General features: G+C 38.1%; 1 pseudogene; it reads left to right on the top strand.

Moving 5' to 3' along the window:
• Positions 1-24,193, top strand: part of LOC127644513 (piezo-type mechanosensitive ion channel component 2-like) — a 125,002-nt pseudogene that overhangs the window by 68,417 nt on the left and 32,392 nt on the right.

The raw sequence follows: 24,193 nt of genomic DNA on the forward strand, positions 1-24,193 counted from the left end.
TTCTATTCTAGTCTATTTTGTTCTATTATTTTCAACTCTAGTCTACTCTATTCTAGTCTAGTGCTATTCTGATCTGTTCATGTCTAGTCTAGAGTCTGATCTATTCTAGTCTTTCTACTCTATTCTAGTCTAATCTATTTTCTGTTCTTTTCTACTGTAGTCTATTCTAATCTAGTCTATTTTGTTCTATTATTTTCAACTCTAGTCTACTCTATTCTAGTCTAGTTTATTTGATCTGTTCTTGTCTACTGTAGTCTGATCTATTCTATTCTACTCTATTCTAGTCTAATCTATTTTGTTGTATTCTTTTCTACTGTAGTCTATTCTATTCTAGTCTATTTTGTTCTGTTATTTTCTAATTTATTCTAGTCTAGTCTGTTCCATTTTTATACTCTACTCTTGTCAATTCTTTTGTTCTATTATTTTCTACTCTATTCTTGTCTAGTCTACTCAGTTCCATTTTTGTACTTTATTCTAGTCTAGTTGATTCTGTTCTTTTATTTTCTCCTTTATTCTAGTCTATAATAATCTTTATTCTATTATTTTTAACTCTAGTCTATTCTTTTCTAGTCTACTCTACTCTATTCTTTTCTACTGTAGTCTATTCTAATATGTCTATTTTGTTCTGTTATTTTCTTTTCTGCTGTAGTCTAGTCTGATCTATTCATTTCTACTCTATTCTAGTCTAATCTATTTTGTTCTGTTAATTTCTAATCTACTCTAGTCTACTCTATTCAAGTCTAGTCTGTTCCATTTTTATACTCTAGTCTAGTCTAGTCAATTCTTTTATTCTATTCTTTTCTACTGTTGTAGATTCTGTTCTATTGTTTTCTACTCTATTCTAGTCTAGACTAGTCTCTTCTGTTCTGCTCTAGTCTAGTCTTTTCTATTCTTTTCTACTCTTCTCATGTAGTCTAGTCGATTCTCTTCTATTCTTTTCTGCTCTATTCCAGTCTAGTTTATTCTATTCTGTTCTGTCTATATGGTTCAACACTGCCGTACTGTACCGTATATGATCTCTTTTGTTTTATTATATTTTATTCTGTTCTTTTCAATATGGATGGTTCTATTAGGTTTAATATGTTCAATACTGTTCTATGCAATTCTATTTTATTATGTTCTATTCTATTCTACTATGTAGTTCAGTTCAATACAGATTCTATCAAGCCATACAGATCTTTTCTATTCTATTTGATTCCATTCAGTTCTGTATAGTTTCATAACATTCTACTACTATATTTTGTTCTGTTCTATTTACAACTTTTTCTATTCTATTCTATTCTGTTCGATTCCATTTTCTTGTATTCCATTTTTAAATAATCTATACAGTCGATACTATGTTATTTTTAATATAATGTTTTGTTGTATTCTGTTCTATTTACTACTATTTAGTTCTATTCTATTCACTATGATTTGGGTCAATTCTATTCATTTCTGTAGTCTAGCCTTGTTTTGTCATGACTTGTAACTACTGTAGTCCAATCTCTTGGTTCTGTTTCAGACCTGAAGAATAAATGGCAGCTGGTGGTGGACAGACTTAGAGTGTTGTTCCTAAAGTTCCTGGAGTACTTCCATAAACTCAAGCTCTTCGTTTGGTGGCTGTTAGAGATGCACATCATCAAGATCGTCTCCACTTACATCATCCTGCTGTCCATCAAAGAGGTAGAACCGCCCACTCTTGCAAACGTCTAGCACAGTGCCTGCTGCAGACAGAAGCTAATTGCTCTAACAACACTTGAATAGTATCCTATATTATACTAGTATACCATAAATAGTACACTGTAAGTATTCTAGTGTAATACAAATAGTATACTAGAATATTTGTATACTAGAATAGAATTTGGCTACTCGCTATTTACATCTTTGTTTAACTACATTAATCCATTGAAATGATTACGCATTTCACCATTAAGTCTAAGGAAGACGTGGACTGCCGATTAGAAAAGAATGAAGAAATAAATGACCAACCTATTAATTTGAATGTAAAAACATGGACAAATATACCAATTTATAAATGGACAAAAAAATAGACACATTTAAATGATTATTTACTTGATGTTTAAACATTTTATTATGTTTAACTATACAATTTTGCACTGAAAAATCATGTATTTATATAATGTTTGAAATACAATAAATTGCAACATTATAATGCGACATTAAGTCATTTTTATGTGCCTGTTAAATTGCATTTAAAAAAAGCATTTTCCATTTGCTAACTGCTTTTATTTCTCCATTTGACAATTGAGTTCAAAATTGTTTTGTAAAATTCTTTTTAAAATGTGTTTTTTTTAATGCTATTCAAAAGTTGTATTTTAAAATGACTTTGTAATTGTTATATTTCATTGCATTTTAAACATGAATTAAATACACAATTTACTAATGCACAATTTTATTTTTAAATCTAATTATATTTTAAAGCATGAACTAAATAGAAATATGTAAATGTGTCTATTTATTTGTCCATTTATTTATTCATGCTTTTATTTTCAAATTAATAGATTGATCATACATTTCTTAATTTATTTTATTTGCACTCCATGGCTTCCAAAATTCAGACTGAAAATAAAAATGGCAATTTTGAGTTTCTGAGGTTATTGTACAATGTTTTGATACACTTCCGCTGGCAGTTAAAGATGTTTCTTTAGATATTTGTTGTATCTTTTGCAGGTTTCGCTGTTGAACTATGTTTTTTTGATCTCATGGGCATTTGCCCTGCCTTATAAGCAGTTTCGAGTTCTTGCTTCTAGTGTCTGCACGGTGTGGACATGTGTCATCATCATCTGCAAGATGTTTTACCAGCTAAAAACCATCGATCCCAAAAACTACTCAAGTGTTTGTATCATGGTGGGTTTCTTTTTGCCAATACCCTGAAGGGAACTTATTAAATATGGAGATAGATTTGTTCCTAATTTAGAGACAAAGAGAAAGAGATCCACAAATAAATGTTAGGAGTTTCACAAAAGTGAAATTAATTCAAAAATAAAAAGAATGAGATTTTCAGATATATGTTGGGTGTTTCACAAAAATAAAGAGAATTCACAAATAAATAAAATGAGATTTGCAAAATAAATAAAAAAATATTTACAAATATATTTTTGAACTCACAAACACATCTCTGTCCAGCATTCATTTGTGAATCATGTCTGTCTGCTGTATCTGTCTGTCTGTCAGCAGTATCTGTCTGTCAGCAGTATCTATCTGTCTGTTGGCAGTATCTGTCTGTCTGTCTGTCTGTCTGTCCGTCTGTCGGCAGTATCTGTCTGTCTGTCTGTCCATCTGTCTGCAGTGTCTGTCTGTCTGACTGTATGTCTGCAGTATCTGTCTGTATGTAGTGTCTGTCTGTCTGTATGTATGTCTGTCTGTAGTATCTGTCTGTTTGTCTGTCTGTCTGTCTGTCTGTCTGCAGTATCTGTCTGTCTGTCTGTCTGAAGTATCTATGTGTCTGTCTGTCTGCAGTATCTGTCTGTCTGTCTGCAGTGTCTGTCTGTCTGCAGTATATGTCTGTCTGTCTGCAGTATCTATCTATCTATCTATCTATCTATCTATCTATCTATCTATCTATCTATCTATCTATCTATCTGTCTGTCTGTCTGTCTGTCTGTCTGTCTGTCTGTCTGTCTATCAGTCTATCTATCTGTCTGTCTGTCTGTCTGTCTTTCAATCTATCTATCTGTCTGCAGTATCTATCTGTCTGTCTGTCTGTCTGCAGTATCTACATGTCTGTCTGTCTGCAGTATCTGTCTGTCTGTCTGCAGTATCTATCTGTCTGTCTGTCTGCAGTATCTACATGTCTGTCTGTCTGTCTGTCTGTCTGCAGTATCTGTCTGTCTGTCTGCAGTATCTATCTGTCTGTCTGTCTGTCTGCAGTATCTGTCTGTCTGTCTGCAGTATCTATCTGTCTGTCTGTCTGCAGTATCTGTCTGTCTGTAGTATCTGTCTGTTTGTCTATCTGCAGTATCTGTCTGTCTGTCTGCAGTATCTATCTATATATCTGTCTGTCTGTCTGTCTGTCTGTCTGTCAATCTATCTATCTGTCTGCAGTATCTATCTGTCTGTCTGTCTGTCTGCAGTATCTATCTATCTATCTATCTGTCTATCTGTCTATCTATCTATCTGTCTGTCTGTCTGTCTGTCTATCAATCTATCTATCTGTCTGCAGTGTCTATCTGTCTGTCTGTCTGTCTGTCTGCAGTATCTACATGTCTGTCTGTCTGTCTGTCTGCAGTATCTGTCTGTCTGTCAATCTATCTATCTGTCTGCAGTATCTATCTGTCTGTCTGTCTGTCTGTCTGCAGTATCTACATGTCTGTCTGTCTGTCTGCAGTGTCTGTCTGTCTGTCTGCAGTATCTACATGTCTGTCTGTCTGTCTGTCTGCAGTATCTATCTGTCTGTCTGTCTGTCTGCAGTATCTGTCTGTCTGTCTGAAGTATCTATCTGTCTGTCTGTCTGCAGTATCTGTCTGTCTGTAGTATCTGTCTGTTTGTCTGTCTGCAGTATCTGTCTGTCTGTCTGCAGTATCTGTCTGTCTGTCTGTCTGTCTGTCTGTCTATCTATCTGTCTGCAGTATCTATCTGTCTGTCTGTCTGTCTGCAGTATCTACATGTCTGTCTGTCTGTCTGCAGTATCTGTCTGTCTGTCTGTCTGTCTGTCTGTCTGTCTATCAATCTATCTATCTGTCTGCAGTGTCTATCTGTCTGTCTGTCTGTCTGCAGTATCTACATGTCTGTCTGTCTGTCTGTCTGCAGTATCTGTCTGTCTGTCAATCTATCTATCTGTCTGCAGTATCTATCTGTCTGTCTGTCTGTCTGTCTGCAGTATCTACATGTCTGTCTGTCTGTCTGCAGTGTCTGTCTGTCTGTCTGCAGTATCTACATGTCTGTCTGTCTGTCTGTCTGTCTGCAGTATCTATCTGTCTGTCTGTCTGTCTGCAGTATCTGTCTGTCTGTCTGCAGTATCTATCTGTCTGTCTGTCTGCAGTATCTGTCTGTCTGTAGTATCTGTCTGTTTGTCTGTCTGCAGTATCTGTCTGACTGTCTGCAGTATCTGTCTGTCTGTCTGTCTGTCTATCTATCTGTCTGCAGTATCTATCTGTCTGTCTGTCTGTCTGCAGTATCTACATGTCTGTCTGTCTGTCTGCAGTATCTGTCTGTCTGTCTGTCTGTCTGTCAATCTATCTATCTGTCTGCAGTGTCTATCTGTCTGTCTGTCTGTCTGTCTGTCTGTCTGTCTGCAGTATCTACATGTCTGTCTGTCTGCAGTATCTATCTGTCTGTCTGTCTGTCTGTCTGCAGTATCTGTCTGTCTGTAGTATCTGTCTGTCTGTCTGCAGTATCTATCTATCTATCACGCTTCGTTTTACTATCGGTAAATTTTACTATCGTTTTACATAGCTCTCATGAGCATGGAATCAAGAACAGATATGCTCAATACTGCAAACTTTTAAAGAAACGGATGCCATGAGAGGAATACTGTGACTTAAGGTTTGTATCATTTCCTCTCAGTTCTAAACATGTGTAGTGTCTTGTTAAATGTTGACAGCTGAAAAATTGCCATTTGCAGAGTGTCCTGATCATTAGCTTTATAGCTAACCTGGCTGACTGTATGACGACACATTTCAATCAAGAAACTTGATTAAAATTAAAATAGCAGACTCATACAGTCAACCAGGTTAGCTATAAAGCTAATGATCAGGACACTCTACAAATGGCAATTTTTCAGCTGTCAACATTTAACAAGACACTACACATGTTTAGAACTGAGAGGAAATGATACAAACCTTAAGTCACAGTATTCCTCTCATGGCATCCGTTTCTTTAAAAGTTTGCAGTATTGGAGCATATCTGTTCTTGATTCCATGCACATGAGAGCTCTGTGACTCTGCTTGCATAACCACCCCCCCACCCCCGCGATAGTAAAACGAAGCGTGATTGGTTGAAGATAGAACATGCTACGATTGGTCCGAATAATGTGGCCGTTATCTAATTGGCTTGAGTAGACAACACCTAGTTGTGGATTGTCCGCAGCTCTCGTGCAAGAAATGTTTCAGAATTCACACATGGGAGCTGCCATCCACAAATGCAAAGCAAGCAATCCACAAATAAATGCACATGATTCACAAATGAATGCTCGACATGCTCGACCAAAACCATAAAAATAAACAAGACTCATAGAATCAGATACATATGTAACATGCATATGAATTTCTGGTGTTCAATCTAAGCTAAACCTGGATATAAACGAAGTTTAAGAATTTTGAGAAATTTAAATAAATATATGTTATGATGTGAAATGAATAAGTAATATATACAATTCTGCCCTATTTCTAGATGGTTGTGCCGCATCTCATGTAAGAGCACTATGTATTTTAGACACCATGCTACAGCAGAACTTTCTAAATGCATCTTGAGACACGTTTTACTTAACTTTTTTAGCTTGTCTTAGCTCTTTTTTTTCTTCTTTTTTTGCATTGCATGAGCAAGCTTGATATTGCACAGTGCATCATGGGTAAAGTAATGCACACATTTTCTCTCTAGCCCAACTACACAAACACACAGGAGATGATGAACAGTTCCCTGTTATACAAGGAGCCTGTGGACCCGGCAAACTGGGTGGGCCTTGAGAAGTTTGTTGACATACTGCCCAATCTGAGGGTGAGGACACAGCTAAACTATGTATTTAGACATGTCTCATATTTTGGTAACAGGATTGCAAAAAACGTATATAGTTCTTCATATTGGTGCACATATACTGATAAAATGTATATGGGCGTTACTTCAACTTCATGCATTTTAGCACTGTGGAATTCTAGAATATAAAGTCTTGTTAAAACGTGTTTCACGCTCTCACATTTTTTTTAATTGTCTGTTCATAATGTCCAACAGCATCTGTTCATGCATCACAGGAGATTTATGTCATTTTTGTCATGAAAATTCCCACCACAGTGTCATTTCCAGCACGATGATCTAATTGACGTCATGCTGTTGTGTCACATGATGCAGTGTGCCAGAAGATTAACTCTTAAATGACAGTGTACAGTGTTATAAACAGTATTCAGTCTGTTTAAATTAAACTATGCATTGCATATAGTGAAGCCAAAATACAATGTCCACACAATTGTTCGGTGTGGTGGAAGTGATGCCATAACTGTGCAGGTTAAGTGAATTGGAGTCTCTAATAGCACTTACGGTTTGGTTCGATTCTACTCACTTTACTTTTCTGAGCTTGGTTTTCCACTGCTGTTTAGAGCCGCCTCAACGTGGGCGGGATTATAGGCTGATCATCATAGTTGCACCGTCTCTACTGCCGTGACATCATCTTAAACATGACACAAGCATTACTGACCATAAACAGTAACACGACAGCTAGCTGTTAGCTACTAGCTCATTGTGCTGCATAAAGCAGTTGTTGCATGGTGGTTTTACACAAGTGTAACAGTTAAATTGGCCTGGTTGTTTTAGAAGCTTCCAGTAGCTGGTCAACTAAATAAAGTGAAGCTTTCAAGCAGAGTATTGAGATAAAGTAACAAAACGTACCATCCTCCATCGTGGCTGAGTCCAGCGCACTCTCCCTCCCATTGCTCGCCAGTTTAGATAGCGTCCATTTGGTCGAACCACTTCCACTTTACCTTGATGGTTCTGTAGTCACTTTTACGTTTTTTTTACTTTTCCCTACACTGTTGGTAGGTCCGGTGGTAGCCGTGTGTGGCCAGCAGCTGATACTCTTCCTGAGAGACTTTTTCGTTTCGCTCATCGCTAACGAGTGGACCATCTGCACCTCGTTTATTGACCACGGCGTGGTTTTGCACACAGCCATTTCTTTTTACAATTCGAAAGTCGCGTGAACAACTGATACGTGCAAGTCGCTGTTGCTAACTTTAAAACTAGCAGGTTGATGTCATGTGTTGCAAATCCAGTGACGACTGTAGTGACGATTCTCCCTGACCAATCAGTGATCTGCAGGATTTTGACGTCACATTTAGTATCGGCTCGGCTCGCTTGGAACCTCGACCGAGGTGGTACTAAAAAAGAAACCAGGTGCTATCCACAGTGGAAACTGCAGAGTTGAGTCGATTCAAGTTGTACCTTGCTGTGGATAAGCCCCATAAATTGTCCCGCAGTGAGTGAGAGTCCCCAGCCATTTGGGGGTTGTGTCAGGAAAGGCATCCGGCGTAAAACTGTGCCAAGTCAAATGTATATGTGAAGTGGACCCTGCACCCATGTGGGACAAAATGCTAGGAAATTGTTTTCATATCAGATTTTCATATTTAATAATGTTTAATAATGAAATTCTGGGTCAAGGCTAAATGGGATAAATCTGTACATAAAAGGCATTTGAGAAGTAACAAAAATAAATGAAGGCCTGGTAAAAAAATAAATCCAACCACTGTGACATGTAAGTGCCAGAAGTTGAAGAAACTGTGAACTAAAGGATGTCCTGGTGTAGTCTGTTCATCTAGATGTTCCTCTCTTTCTTTTGTAGAATAACTTGTTGATGTTGGCAATATTGGCGTTTGAGGTCACCATTTACAGACATCAGGAGTTTTTCCGGCTGAGAAACAAACTTTGCCCTCCCCCCACACGGACCATCTTCCATGACATCACGCGGCAACACCTCGACAACGGAATCGTCGATTGTGCCAAATATTTCATCAACTATTTCTTTTACAAGTTTGGACTAGAGGTACATCTAAAACGTATTGTTGCTCAAAATATACCTGTATTTTTCATCAGACAATAGCTGTTGGATATTTTAAAGCATAAACATACTGTTATTGTACAAGCCTCAAAATCCCGATCCAAATTTCTGACTCTAGCTCCTAGAACAGGTTACATGCACAAAACTCTGCTTACACTTGACACGTTTTAGCGCCTATTTGCATATCGACTTTCCAATGCTACCACAAATTGTGTCACGTTCTGTCGCGATTCATTTGTCAGGTGTGTTTTCTGATGGTGATTTCCGTGATGGGCCAGCGGATGGATTTTTACTCCATGTTGCACGGGATTGCTCTCACTGCGGTGATGTTCAGACGCAGACGGAAAGCCATCGCTGAGATCTGGCCCAAATACTGCTGCTTCCTGGCGTGCATGATCACATTCCAGTATTTCGTTTGCATTGGAATTCCCCCTGCTGCCTGTAAAGGTGTGTGGTTGTGGGATATTTCAAAAAGGATGCGGGAGTTTCTTTAATGTTGGCTCTTTTTTACTTCTTTAATACACTTTCACGGTCTTGTTGTGAACGATTCATGATTGCACGCCTGAAAATGACTTTCGTCATTTTGGCTGATGTCACGAATCCCTCTTATTTTTAATCCCCTCCCCGTTCAACTTCCTATAATATAGAGACTACTTTTTCACGATCCAATCAATTCTCTCTCTCCAGATTATCCCTGGAGGCTTCCCGGCTCCATGATGGAATCTAATGTCATTAAATGGCTGTTCCTCCCGGATTTCCACACCAGACCAAATTCATTGTTCCTTGTTTGTGAGTCCAACAAAGCTGTTTTTTCTTTTACTCTAGATTTAGAAAAGAGGAACTGAATTTTTCATTAGTCATCCCTACTTTCATTAGTTTATAATTGTTTTTTTCAGTTTTTTCCAGTTTGAGGTTTTTTTTATTATTACTATTATTATTATTATTATTATTATTATTATTATTTTTATTTTATTTTATTTTTTATTTATTTATTTTTTTTTTATGTAACATTTTTTTTTAGCTTTAGTATTTAATGGCTGTGTTTAAAAATAAATAAATCTCAAATTAATTTAAGGTAAATTTTATTGAAATTAGTGAGTTTTGGAAAGGGTATTCTAATTGATATATATATATATTAGGATTTGTGTTTCATTAAACAAATATGTTTGGTAACACTTTAAGGGTTCAAAATGATGCATTAGTTAAGCATGAATAAGGCATTAACTAATCATTAGTAAATTATGGTTAATAAATCTTAACCATAATTTACAATTATTAAATGTCTTGTTTTTGTGTAAAAAATAATGCAATTAATGCTCATTTGTCAGATATAATTTATTATCATATATCAAGTTTAATAAACAATATTAAGGCTAATAACTACTGGCTTTAAAAAGATGTTACATATAAATGACTTAAAATCGTTGTATTTGCATTTATATAAAGTATGATTAATTAGTACTTGCTTTTACTAAGTTGTTACTAATTAATTGCTACAATTTGTATTACCGAATTGGTGCAAACTGCATTCCCACAATAAAAATAACTATTAAAAATCTATACAGTATAAGATTTCGAAATTGGATATGTCATAAGAACATGTTATTATCTATTTAAACTGAAGGTATTAATTGAGATAATAATAAGCTATATATATATATATATATATATATATATATATATATATATATATATATATAAAACCTAATTTAGAGAGTACTTTCTATTAGGAGGTGCCTGTCCCAAACCTTAACCCCTAAAGTTTAACTTGTGAAAATAATACTTAATAATACTCTAATGTTGTTTTTTAAAATAATGTTTTGATTTCTTTTTAAAGTTAAAGGAAAAGGTTTAGATTCTATTTATGGTATTATTTTTAAATAATCAAACTTTATTTTAAAATGCTATCCCTAATTTTCATGTTACTACCAAAACTCAAAATGCTTTAGTCCATTGGTTGAACCTGATTTTAGCCACAGCCAGGGCTGGACTGGGAAGAGAAATCAGGCCGGATTTTACATGGCAACTGGTGGGGGGGGGGGTGTTCGCTGTCTTTTCTGCATATCGTGGCGCCGTTTTGTGGTCCGTTCTGCGTAACACGGCGGCTCATTGTTGATTATCGCGGCCCATTAGGCAAGATTTGCGACCGAACCACCAGCCCGCTCGGTTCTCACAATGGACATTATGCCCATGATCGGCCCAAAAGTGCATCGGCCCACCGGGAAAATGCCCGGTATGCCAGATTACCAGCCCTGGCCACACCCATACATTTATGACCAGGAAGTGAGAATGCAACCCTGCCCATCATGGCCGTATGTTGAGTAGTTAGATCTCATCATTTTGAAGTAAATGTGCTCCAAATTCTGAAACATCTGTTTGTAGCCCTATGAATTGTCACTACCGAAACACATATTATCTACAATTAAATAAACTTAAATATAAACATTCTGTTTTAATGTTGATACAACTGTTCAAAACATATGATCTAATAATCATAAACTAAAATGAGCTAAAATTGTCACTACCGAAATGTAATAAGGTTTCGGTAGTGACATGATTATTATAAGTACTGACAAAATGTTATGTTCAACCACTCATTTTAAGGGAACAATTATCAGCTTTGAATAGCTGTACATACATTAAAACATAATATTTTAGATTTAAGCCTTTTTTTAATGGCAGAGAATATGTGTTTTGGTAGTGACAATTGTTAAAGTATCATAATGATTTTGGAGCACATTTACTTCAAAATGATGGGATCTACACTCACCATACGGCCTTGTTTGTAATATTTTCAACATTAAAGTTAAGGCAAAATATTTTCGGGAATATGATACAACCTTGCAAACACTTGTGTTATTTCAATAATAAAGTAAAATTGAGTTATTAACTGAAAGTTTATGATAATCCAGAATCCAGAATCCAGAATCGGTCTGTCTTCGCCGGCCAAAGGTGGTCAGCGCAGACCACAACGATCTGCCCAGGTCTGTCGGTCCTGGGCGAGTCCCATCCAATTGTGTCCCAGATCTTGTCGTAGCGAGTCGCGCCATCGTGTTGCAGGGCGCCCGCGTGGCCGCTTGATGTCGATCGGCAACCAGACGGTGACTTCGCGTGTCCATCTTACGTCCGTCCGCCGCATCAGGTGCCCAGCCCAGCGCTTCTTGGCCTTGTTGGCCAGGTCCACCGCGTCGGCCACCCTGGTCATGGCCCGCAGCTGCTTCGTTGCGGACGTGGTCGATCCTTTTAACCCCGACCATGCGGCACTCGATTGCCCGTTCAGTCACGGCCAGCTTTTGTCGGTCGGCCGCCGTCGTTGCCCAGGTCTCTGCCCCATAGAGCATGGCCGGCAGGACGGTGCTGTTGAATAGGGCGGCCCTGATGTCCGGGTCGATGGCTCTGTTGGTGGCCGTCTTGGCAATTGAGCCAAAGCTGACCCAGGCCGCTCGGCGTCGTCGTGCCAGTTCTCGACCGATCTTGTGGTCGGTAGTCAGCTCCTGGCCCAAGTATATGTATCTATCGACTTGCTGGAGCTGGTGCTGGCCGACATGAAGGGTAGTGTCGGCCACCTGGTCGTTGCGCATCCACTTGGTTTTGGCCAGATTGATTTTGAGGCCGCACCGAGCACCAGCCTGGTTGAGCTGGTCGAGCCGCTGCTGTACATCGACTACCGAGCAGCCGTGATATGATAATTATTGATTAAATATATGTTTAGTTTGATGAACCATAAAAACGTTGATTAATCTTCTAAATTGAATTTTGTTTTATATTTGGCTGTGAAAATATTCTAGAAAAATTCCTAAAAATAATCTTTAGAGGGGAGGATGGAAAAAAATTCTTTATAGATCAATAAAATCCTTTTTATTATTGTGTATTTCTCTGTTTTGGTAGTGACACATTGTGGGACAAGAAAAACAATAAAATTGGAAATTATAATATGACAACAGACTGTTATTTTACTGGGTATTTGTACCTAAGATATAGTACAATAATATAGATCAATAAACTTAAAATACCACCTAATATGTGCAAAACAAACCAATCATTTGAATAGGTTAAACTTTCACTTTGGAACAAGAGGTCAAGTTGTCTTTTATGGGCCATTCTACCGAATTGGTGCAAACGCAGAACCAAAACTTTGTCCAAATTGGCTTTATTAAAATTTTAATGAAAAATTGTAGAAATCTTAAATAATTGGGGCGGCTGTGGCTCAGGTGGTAGAGCGGGTTGGCTGCCAATCACAGGGTTGGCGGTTCTATTCCCGGCCCACATGACTCCTCATGCCGAAGTGTCCTTGGGCAAGACACTGAACCCCAACTTGCTCCCAATGTCCGGCTAGCACCTTGCATGGCGTCATTGGTGTGTGAATGTGTGTGTGAATGGGTGAATGCTAAGCTGAAAAAGGCGCTTTATAAGTGCAGACCATTTATCATTCACCATTTTTGTTCTGAAGTGATCTTATTTTCAAATACAGTAATCACCTAATAATTGTCATTTAAATTAAATGTTTAAGTAGTTATTAATTTGTGTGACAATTATTAGGTGATTGCAGTATTTGCAGTAATCTTAGTTTATTGTAACTGAAACGTGCAAAGCAATCCCATAACTTGAGTAACAGCTTTGTAAATGCAACTATATTTTACCTTAATTACTGGCTTAATTATGTTTTATAAACGTGACATAAAAATATAATAATAAGTTGTAAATTATGGCTGAAGGCGGGTGCACACTTGTACGATTTATAATAGTCCTTTACAATAGTTGCTTGTCAGACTGTACGATATGAACACATTAATATCGGCATGCCACACTGTGCGACGTTATGTCAGACTGCACGATATACATCGTAGCCGACTGTGGTCCCAATCGCCCCAATCAGTGAACGTGACTCATGTTATGGGATTATTGCGGAATAGAAGCGAAATGGCGAAATTTCCCCACCACGGCAATCATTATATATTGAATTATTGTTTACATTTACATTTATTCATTTGGCAGACGCTTTTATCCAAAGCGACTTACAAAAGAGGAAAACACAACCGAATCATCTTAAGGAGACAGTGGTACAAATAGTGCCGTACTACAAAGTTTCACTATCATCAGCATAGTATACAAAACAGATTTAAGTGCAACAAGAATTGTAAATATATATATATATATATTTTATTTGTTTTAGTGACCGGTTAAGTGCTTTTGGAAAAGATGTGTTTTTAGCCGTTTTTTGAAGATAGAGAGTGAGTTAGCTTCACGGATGGAGTTGGGAAGGTCATTCCACCACCGCGGTATGATGAAACTGAAAGTCCGGGAAAGTGTTTTGGTGCCTCTTTGTTTTGGTGTGACAAGGTGACGTTCCTTAGCCGACCGCAGGCTTCTGGTGGGCATGTAGTTCTGCATTGATGATTTTAGGTATGCTGGAGCAGACCCAGTGACTGTTTTGTATGCCAGCATCAGAGTCTTGAATTTGATACGTGCATCAACCGGCAGCCAGTGGAGAGAGACAAAGAGTGGTGTAACATGTGGTCTCTTAGGTTCATTAAAGACCAGACGTGCTGCTGCATTCTGGATCATTTGGAGAGGTCTAATAGCACATGCAGGAAGGCCTGCAATGAGAGCGTTACAGTAGTCCAGTCTAGTTATGACAAGGGACTGAACGAGCAGTTGTGTGGCATGTACAGAGAGGAAGTGTTGTATCTTCCTGATATTGTAGAGTGTAAATCTACATGATCTTGCAGTCTTTGAAATGTGGTCTGTGAAATTTAGCTCATCATCAATGGTTACCCCAAGATTTCTGACCGGTTTGGAAGGTGAAACTATAGTTGGACCCAGCTGCACGGTGATGTTGTGTTCAAGAGCAGGGTTGGCTGGAAAGACAAGGAGTTCGGTCTTGGCTGGATTGAGTTGCAGGTGGTGTTCCTTCATCCAGGCTGAGGTGTCTGCCAGACAGGCAGCGATTCGAGCGGTCACTGTGGCGTCGTTGGGCTGTAAAGACAAGTAGAGTTGCGTGTCATCAGCGTAGCAGTGGTAAGAGAAACCATGTGACTGGATGATGGGTCCCAGTGATGTTGTGTATATGGAGAAGAGAAGTGGCCCAAGCACTGATCCCTGAGGTACCCCAGTAAGTAACTGATGTGGCTTGGATACCTCCCCTCTCCAGGCTACCTCAAAGGACCTTTCTGAGAGATAAGAGTTGAACCAGTCAAGCACAGTTCCAGTGATGCCCAGTTTAGATGCCCAGTTATTGTTATATGAGGGGCTTTCTCAGCCAATATTTGTATATACGATTAATCACGATTAATTAATCAGGACACCATGTAATTAATTCGATTAAAATTTTGAATCGATTGACAGCACTAATATCTATGGACATCAGCATTTCAATTACTCCAATACCCCTCCATCACAAACATAGGCTAACATTTACAAGAAAGATGGATTTTGTCAAATAGGCCCATAATAAGACATCACAAATACAGAAAATGACAGATGTTGAGAATGAATGCGAGTGCAGGAGGAAGCCTACAGTAATAATGAGCTACCACAAGCAAATATTCATTGTGGAAATAAAAAGACTTGTGGCCCAAAAAATTACCAACTTGTCCGGTCACATTGGAGAAAACAAAAAAGGTGGGTTACAATACGTCTATCTCCTCTATTAGATTAGTAACCTATCAGCCACGCAACATTTCAATAATTCATAAAGGCTGATAATATATCACGCTTGCAAATTCGCTATGGATGATGCACAAACATGACGTCGATTTCTATAATTGTATCAGTCACACTATACGGCTAAGATGATGCATGTCAGACACTGCCCAAATTTCATCGGAGGCTGAAGATCATCGCAAAGGCTATTAATCGGCCGTCTGTGAACATGTCACAAGGAACGTTGTAAGATTGCCTATTTTGTCCTGCGATGAGAGAAATCCTTTAGGATTCCTGAAATTTTTCTCAGATGGCAGAATCATGGCCAAAATCGTACAGTGTGCACCCACTTTAAAGTAACCTTACTCTACATTAGTTAATTATTAATTACTGGCTTATTCATGCTTAACTTGTGCATTATCATGGACACTCAAAATGCCCTGTAGGTGTGCAGATATACCCTCAGCACCTGTTTGCTCCTCATCTGCCATTAAATTCATTTTCTTCTTTCTCTCTTGTATAGATGACTTCATGTTGTTGCTGTGTGCGTCGCTCCAGAGGCAAGTGTTCGATGAGGAAAATAAAGCAGCTGTTCGCCTGTTGGCAGGAGATAATGTAGAAATCTGCCGAGACCTCGATGCTGCGTCATTCAGTGTACACAATCCCGTACCAGACTTCATACACTGCAGGTATAATGCACACAAACACACACACACTGCACTGTTAGATTCACACATTAAAAAATGTGTGTAGCAGCTTCGGCCTCACATCCTCTGTTGAATCTATTATATCTACAAGTAACAAAAAGGCAAAATAAAACCATCTTAAGCTCCTCCTCTTTCATGGCACTATGATTTGGGATGCTCTAATCCAAATCTCACACACTGTGTAGTATGGATCTAGTATGCAAAGTTGAATGTAGCCTGCAGGGTTGTGGGCCATTCAGAATGCCTTTAAAATTCCACTTTAATTCCTCAATTTGATTTGAGGTAAACAATGCAGAATAATAACTTGATTGGCAGCACAATGTTAAGGAAATGAAAAAATGATTCATGGGATGTTTTCTAGGCACAATTCAGTAGATCTGATTTTTAAAGGGGTTTCTGTACGAGAAGCTAAAAAGAAAAGACAAGAAAGGGAGAAAGGAGAGGAAAGGAAAGAGACAACTAAAGATTTTGTGAATAAAAGCAGCGGAGAGAAACATTAAAACTCGCCGTGGCGAATTCAAGTCAACACATGAACTGACAGAAAGACCTCATTTTGAATGATAAAGTCTGCCTAATAAATACTGCATTCAGTTTTTGCTTGTCTGTCGCATTCCCCATCACTTTCCAAGAATTTCCAGGGATCTTATTGCACAAAGAGTTAGAAATTCATAATGCACCATCATATCTTTCTCTCTCTGTCTGACCTCTAACCCAACAAGTAGCTTTTAAAGGGGTCATATAATGGTACATGCACTTTTTCAAGTTGATTGTACTGAAATGTGTGTTGGCTGTGCCTGTACACAACCATCCTATTATGATAAAAATCCATCCAGTGTTTTTGTTTTAATCTCCTTATATATTTTCCCCTGCCTCAAATCGAGCCGTTCGACCGTGTGACGTCACACGGTCGGACGCCCCTCCCAGGATTGTTGATTGAAAGCAGTGTTTCAACACAGACCCGCCCTCGCTCGTGAGCAAGCTGTCAATCATAGTCCGTCATCATTGTTGATACACTGGAGCAGAATGGCGCCTAAGCGATTGTCGTGTTCTGTTCTTCCGTGTAATAACGAACACAATGTTCCTAAATCTGAACCGCTGAAGATGCAGTGACTGCTTTATAAACGAGGGTCAGTATAAAGCTGGTTTTGCTAAGAAGCTGCTGCTGAAAAAAGATTTGGTACCAACTATTTATATTCCCTCTGCACCTCCAGAAGAAGTAAGTGTAATGTTTTATTAACCTTTATATTTGAGAACGGAGGGGCGGGGTGACCAAAGCTCATTATCATTTAAAGTCATATGCACTGAAACGGCGTGCTGAAAACAGAGCTGTTTTTGAGCAGGTAAAATTAATGTTTTCTTAAAATACTAATGAGAATTTTTAATAAAAGTATATTACAAAGTTTTCATTTAGACCCTAAAGATTCATATTAACTTGTACAAAAATGGCATTATATGACCCCTTTAAGTATGGACTGATTTTAGAGGAGAAAGCATCTTCTTGTTTGTGGTACATCAATGCAGCTCCGCATCACAACATCTCAGCTTTTCGCCAGAGTTCTCAGGACGGGCCTGTGGCTAAACACAATGGCCAGTGTCTACAAACATGACACTAAAGCAGGGAGGATGTATTTTAACCTTTGGAGTGGCGTGTCTAAATGGTAAATGGTCTACACTTATATAGCGCTATTTTTTACATTTATATTTATGCATTTGGCTGATGCTTTTATTCAAAGCAACTTACAGTGCCCTTATTACAGGGACAATCCCCCCGGAGCAACCTGGAGTTAAGTGTCTTTCATTCATTCAAACCTTTATTTAACCAGGATAAAAACTCCTTGAGATTACAAATCTCTTTTACAAGAGTGTCCTGACAAGTGGCAACATTGCACGTACAATGTTGCTCAAGGACACAATGGTGGTGGCTGTGGGGATCGAACCAGCAACCTTCTGATTAACAGTTTAGTGCTTTAGCACACTGCGCCACCACCACTCCAAAAATAACCTTTTTAAACCAAAGTGCTTTACACTGTGTCCCAATCACCCATTCACACACACACACACACACACACACACACACACACACACACACACACACACACACACACACACACACACACACACACACACACACACACACCAAGGTGCTAGCCTGCCATTGGGAGCAACTTGGGGTTCAGTGTCTTGCCCAAGGACACTTCGGCATGTGGAGTCGTGTGGGCCAGGAATCGATCCGCCAACCCTGCGATTAGTGGCCGACCCGCTCTACCACCTGAGCCACATTACAGATATCGACCCAATCGTAATTACACCTGTCAGGATATCTAATATTGGATAGGAAATTAAGCAGAATTGGTTGTGACTTTATCTCATTAAAACAAGCGGCGGTTAAACATCCCAGCTTGCATACTTATACCATGCGCTTAAAAGTATGTAGTGTACTCATAATGAAAGTGCATACTTTTGAGTGTGTAGTCGCACAGTACGTCAGTTTTGAGTGATTAAACAAAAGTGTTTGACTCTAGAATGTTGCGACTGACCAATCAGAATCAAGTATTCCAGTGAGCCATGCAATAAGGATGGTTATTATGTTGTTTGGGATACAAGGCAGATGTCTAAATGCAATTTGTAATTGTGCTCTCCTCTCAAGGTCCTATCTTGACATGTTGAAGGTCATCATGTTCAGCTATTTGTTCTGGTTTGTCCTGACCATCATCTTCATCACGGGCACCACACGTATCAGCATCTTCTGCATGGGTTACCTGGTGGCATGTTTCTATTTCCTACTGTTTGGAGGAGATCTATTACTCAAGCCAATCAAAGAGATCCTGCACTACTGGGACTTCCTCATCGCTTACAATGTCTTTGTCATTACGATGAAAAATGTCTTTGCTGTGAGTGGAATTTGATGCCTATTCTTAAATATATGCATAAATGTATGTAATCAACACTTTTTGCTCACACAAATATTTTGTGAGATTGTGTTAACCACCAAAAAAAACTATATATTAAAATAAAAAAATAAAAAACACCAAACTATGCCATTAAAGGAACATTCTGGGTTCAATTCAACTTAAGCTCAATCAACAGCATTTGTGGCATAACGTTGATTACCACGAAAGCTAATTTTGACTCGTCCCTCGAAGTCTTGGGGTTTTGATGCCAGAAGATAGACTTTTATTATCTATCTATAAAAAGCTGAGTTGCTCCCAGCATGTCTCTGAAAATAAAGTCTATTTTCTGGCATCAAAACCCCAAGACTTCGAGAGTGATCTTTCACAGTGTTGGGAGAAGCCACAACATTTACAATGGAAGTCAATGGGGGCCAATCTGTAAACGTTAAAATACTCACTGTTTCAAGAGTATAGCCACAAGACGTAAACAATATGTGTGTTAACATGATTATAGTTTTATAAAATCACTTACTAACCGCATCTGTGCAAACGTATAGCCAATTTTACAACTTTGTTGCCATGGAAACGTAACGCCATATGCACTAAAACCCTCAAACGACTGTAAAAACCACGATTTACACAACATTACTGCTCAAATAATACACACGTTTTAACAGAAGAATTAATGTAGTGTTTTTATAAAATTATAAGCTTCACATTTCTGCCTTAAAACCCTCCAAAAATGTACCCCATTCACTTCCATTGTAAGCGCCTCACTGCTTTTTTTGTTTTTCTTTTACAGAAAATGAGCGACGAGTTTAAATTAATTTATGTGGTAATCAACATTATGCCACAAATTCTGTCGATTGAGCTTAAATTATATTGAACCCAGAAAATTCCTTTAATCACGATTCATTATTTTAATCTGTTGGCAGACCTCATACCGTTTACAAATGCTAAATTAGACAAATAAAATAAATCAGTAAATAAAAGAAGATTCGTATATGTTATGCAGTGGTATGTTGTGTTTTTCACAGATTCTGGCGTGTGGTTATTTCAAGTCTTTAATGAAGAATAACTGCTGGCTAATTCAGCTGCTGAGTCTCGCCTGCACTATTAATGGCTATGACGTTAAACCAGGTAAAGTACAACAGGAATCATTGGGGGTTCTTAGTGAACCGCATGGTCACAAGGTAGCAAACATTAAACAAATTAGAAGACTATCAAGGTTAGAATTGATTTGCAACATCTGAATATGTTGAAAAAAGATGCAACAAAATTTCACCCCAAAATTAAATCATACAGTATATGTAAATAAATACATATAGTTGCACAAGAAAATGACGCCTATTTTTAAGACCATTAACATATTTTGCATTTATACATTGTGTATATAAATACAATACTTTTTTTTTGCATTGTGTTAATAATAAATCAATTGCATTACGGTAATGAGAACTGGGCAGGTGGATGTAGTTAATATTCTTGAACATAATCTCACAATCTTCACAAAAAGCAATCTTAATGGTCCTTAAAGGGACAGTTCACCCAAAGATGAAAATTCTCTCATCATTTACTCACCCTCACGCCATCCCAGATGTGTATGACTTACTTTTATTCTGCTGAACACAAACAAAGATTTCTAGAAGAATATCTCAGCTCTGTTGGTCCTCACAATGCAAGTAAATGGTGGCCAGAACACTGTAGTTCCGAAAATCCCATAAAGGAAACATAAAAGTAACCCATATAACTCCAGTGGTTAAATCCATGTCTTCAGAAGTGATATAATAGGTGTAGGTGAGAAACAGCTAAAAAAAAAAATAAATTTATAACCATAAATCTCCATTTTCACTTTCACTTTTACATCTGAAAGTCAGATGTTGAGCTTTTATAGTTTCACTTTCACATCTGAAAGGAGGGACGAAAAAAAAGTTCTTAAATATTGTTCTGTTTCTCACAAACACCTATCATATCGCTTCTGAAGACATGGATTTAAACACTGGGGTCTTATGGATTACTTTTATGTTTCCTTTATGGATTTTTGGAGATACAGAACTGAGATATTCTTCTAAAAATCTTAATTTGTGTTCTATAGAAATAAGAAAGTCACACACATCTGGGATGGCATGAGGGTGAGTAAATGATGAGAGAATTTTCATTTTTGGGTGCACTGTCCCTTTAAAATGGATTTCATTTTCTCACAGCAAAATATTCTTATTTCTTTCTTTTGTTTTTGGGCTGAAATATGACATGTTCTGTGAAATTATCTCAGAACACTCTTAATTTCCTCCAATGGTCTACTAATGTGTGTTTTGTGTGTTTAGATTCGAGCTTTTCAGCCCAGTGTGACCTTCCGCAGGATGAGGCGGGAATTATCTGGGACAGCATCTGCTTCACATTCCTCCTGCTGCAGCGACGTGTCTTTATGAGCTACTACTTCCTGCATGTGATTGCAGACATCCGCGCAGGACAGATACTTGCGTCTCGGTACAGCATGCTTACATACACACACACACACACACACACACACACACACACACGGTTAAAAAAAATCCTGTTGTTTTTACCAAAAAATCAAAAATGGCAGCTGTGGTTACCAGAATAATTATGTTAAAAATACAGTAAAAATGTAAACAACTTTACAGAACATTGATATTAACCTTAATCACCATTAAAATGACAGGAGACGACATGAAGTTCACAAATAGTGGATTTTCCAGGAAAGTGCTCAGTATCACTCACACAGACACTGAACACCATCAGGGTAACACATGCGAAATTAAAATAATGTAGTAAACATTAACATTAAATATAACACAGAACACCTTAATGTATGTGACTGATATTAAAAATAAGAAAAAACATCACTATTCCCATAAAATTTAATAAAATATAAGGGGTCATGCAGGGAATTGTGGGAAATGTTTTTTACTGTAATTTTGGCAGTAATTTACTGTAATTTACTCTTGTTAAATGTACATTTTTACCATTAATTATACAAGAAAATCATACTTAGTACATCTAAAAATATATATTTTTACTAAGTTTTATTGTAGAAAATACTGTATTGTCTTTTAACATATATCAAAAAAATTACAGTATATTTTAGTTAATACTCGTTAATCAATTAGCATTTTTTTTACCGTTAAAATTAGACATTTTTTACAGTGCACGTTTCTTATAGCTGCAGAAAAATTATGTAAACTCTTTTTTTATTTACGTGGATTTTGCATAAATTGGTCAGAAAATATATTATGATCTTATGATCTAGACACAACGACAGATAAACACATTCTGACAAAAACAAATAGCAAGCAAACAATACACTGTATGTATAGCATTAAGAAAATCAAGCCAACAATTGGGACCAAGTTTTTTTAAATTATTATTAATTTTTGTATTTTTTCAAGACACTTACCGCCCGTTCTTATTACCGTAACCCATTCTGACGTTTCATTTTTTCTCATCCGGATTGTTTTCAATGATGATTCTCTTTACCGTAATGCAGTCATTATTTACTGTATTACAGGGGGCACCTCAATACCCTAAAATAGGCTAATTTGAGATATTAAAGAGATCTCATTGGCAAAGAAAATTCTTTGTACTCTCAGATATTTGCATATTTTAATTCACTTTAATAAGCAAGTGATAAGCTGCCTGAGATTAGCATAACTGTATGCAGTAGGCAGTGTAGTTTGAGTGTGTTGTAAATACAGTAAACACAGTATAGTTGAGTGTTGATGATGTAATGTTTATGTCACAGAGGAGCGGAGCTGTTCCAGGCGAGTATTGTGAAGGCCGTGAGAGCTCGTCTAGAGGAAGAGAAGAGATCCATGGAGCAAATCAAGAGACAGTGAGGAACATCCTTATGATTTATACTATATGATATATATGATATGAATGTGTCATGAGGGTCTCTAGGTTATTCAAAAATAAGTGCAATTACCAATAATATTGCCTATTTTTCCCTACTGAAGTGCTCATTCTATAGTAAGGCATTGATTTTAAGTTGGTATGCAGCTGTTAAGTTACTGGTATTAACAACAGCATATAACACTGTGGCAGGGAGGAGGGCGGGGCCAGGTCGTGATGCTGCACACCCGGCCCCTAATCAGGCTAATCAAGCCCTCAAGAGGGATAAAGGCGACCAGTGGCGGCAGGTCTGGAGAGAAAGAGTTACGGGCAGCTGCCCGGCATGTGTTTGTCTTTTTGTTTAAGTTTATTATTAAATTATTATTTATATTGTCAAGCTGGTTCTCTCCTCCTCCTTTCCCTTGTACCTCATTACACTGGTGCCGCAACCCGGGAGGTAGGACGGATGCGCTGTAGTAGAGTCCTTGCCACTACCATCCACCCCGATGGAGCAGCTGCGGCCATCCGCTGGGGGATGGAGTAGCCTGGCCACCTGAGAGTGGAGGAACGGCACGAGGGGAGGTCAGCCAGGACCCTCTCCCCACTCGTGGTCGGTGGACCTCTTGAACCCGCCGCATTCTAGCAGTTAGTAGGGGGCTCCTCCGGCCCTGACAGCGGTCCTGACCGCTCCAGGTGGTCAGCTAGGGGCACCTCCTCCCATTGCGGTCGGTGGCTGTTCCTCCGCTCTTAGGTGGCCCTGCTGCTTTGTTTCCTGGCGGACAAAATCTAGTTTAAAATATAGCTATAATCACTAATTAGTTCTTATTGTATAGGAGAAGCTACTTTGAAAAGTAAGCTACAAGAAAATATGTTTTAAATAAATAATCAGACATTTGATTAATAACTGAATTTATAAATGTATACTAAATAAACAGTGATTTAAAAAAAACACCCTATTTTGTGTAACTGTCACGTTCCGTCTCCCTCCTGTTTCTATGGACTCTTTTATTTTGAAGTTTCCCCTGGACTCCATTTCCCATAGTGCACTGCCCTTATCACCTCCATCTGTTCCTGATTGCCCTCACCTGTCTTCAATTCCCTCATTTTGTCCCTTTGTGTATAAATACCCTTTAGTTTTTATCTTTGTTTGTCAGTTCTCCTCAGTGTAAAGCTTGTTGGTTTTGTTTATGGCATGCCACAATGTATCATTTACTACCATATTATTGATCATAAGTCAATCATTTAATTCACAGTTAATTTACATTTACATTTATGCATTTGGCAGATGCTTTTATCCAAAGCGACTTACAGTGCACTTGTTACAGGGACAATCCCCCCGGAGCAACCTGGAGTTAAGTGCCTTGCTCAAGGACACAATGGTGGTGGCTGTGGGGCTTGAACCA

This window comes from Xyrauchen texanus, chromosome 6, assembly GCF_025860055.1.
Source record: "Xyrauchen texanus isolate HMW12.3.18 chromosome 6, RBS_HiC_50CHRs, whole genome shotgun sequence".
Lineage (NCBI taxonomy): Eukaryota > Metazoa > Chordata > Actinopteri > Cypriniformes > Catostomidae > Xyrauchen > Xyrauchen texanus.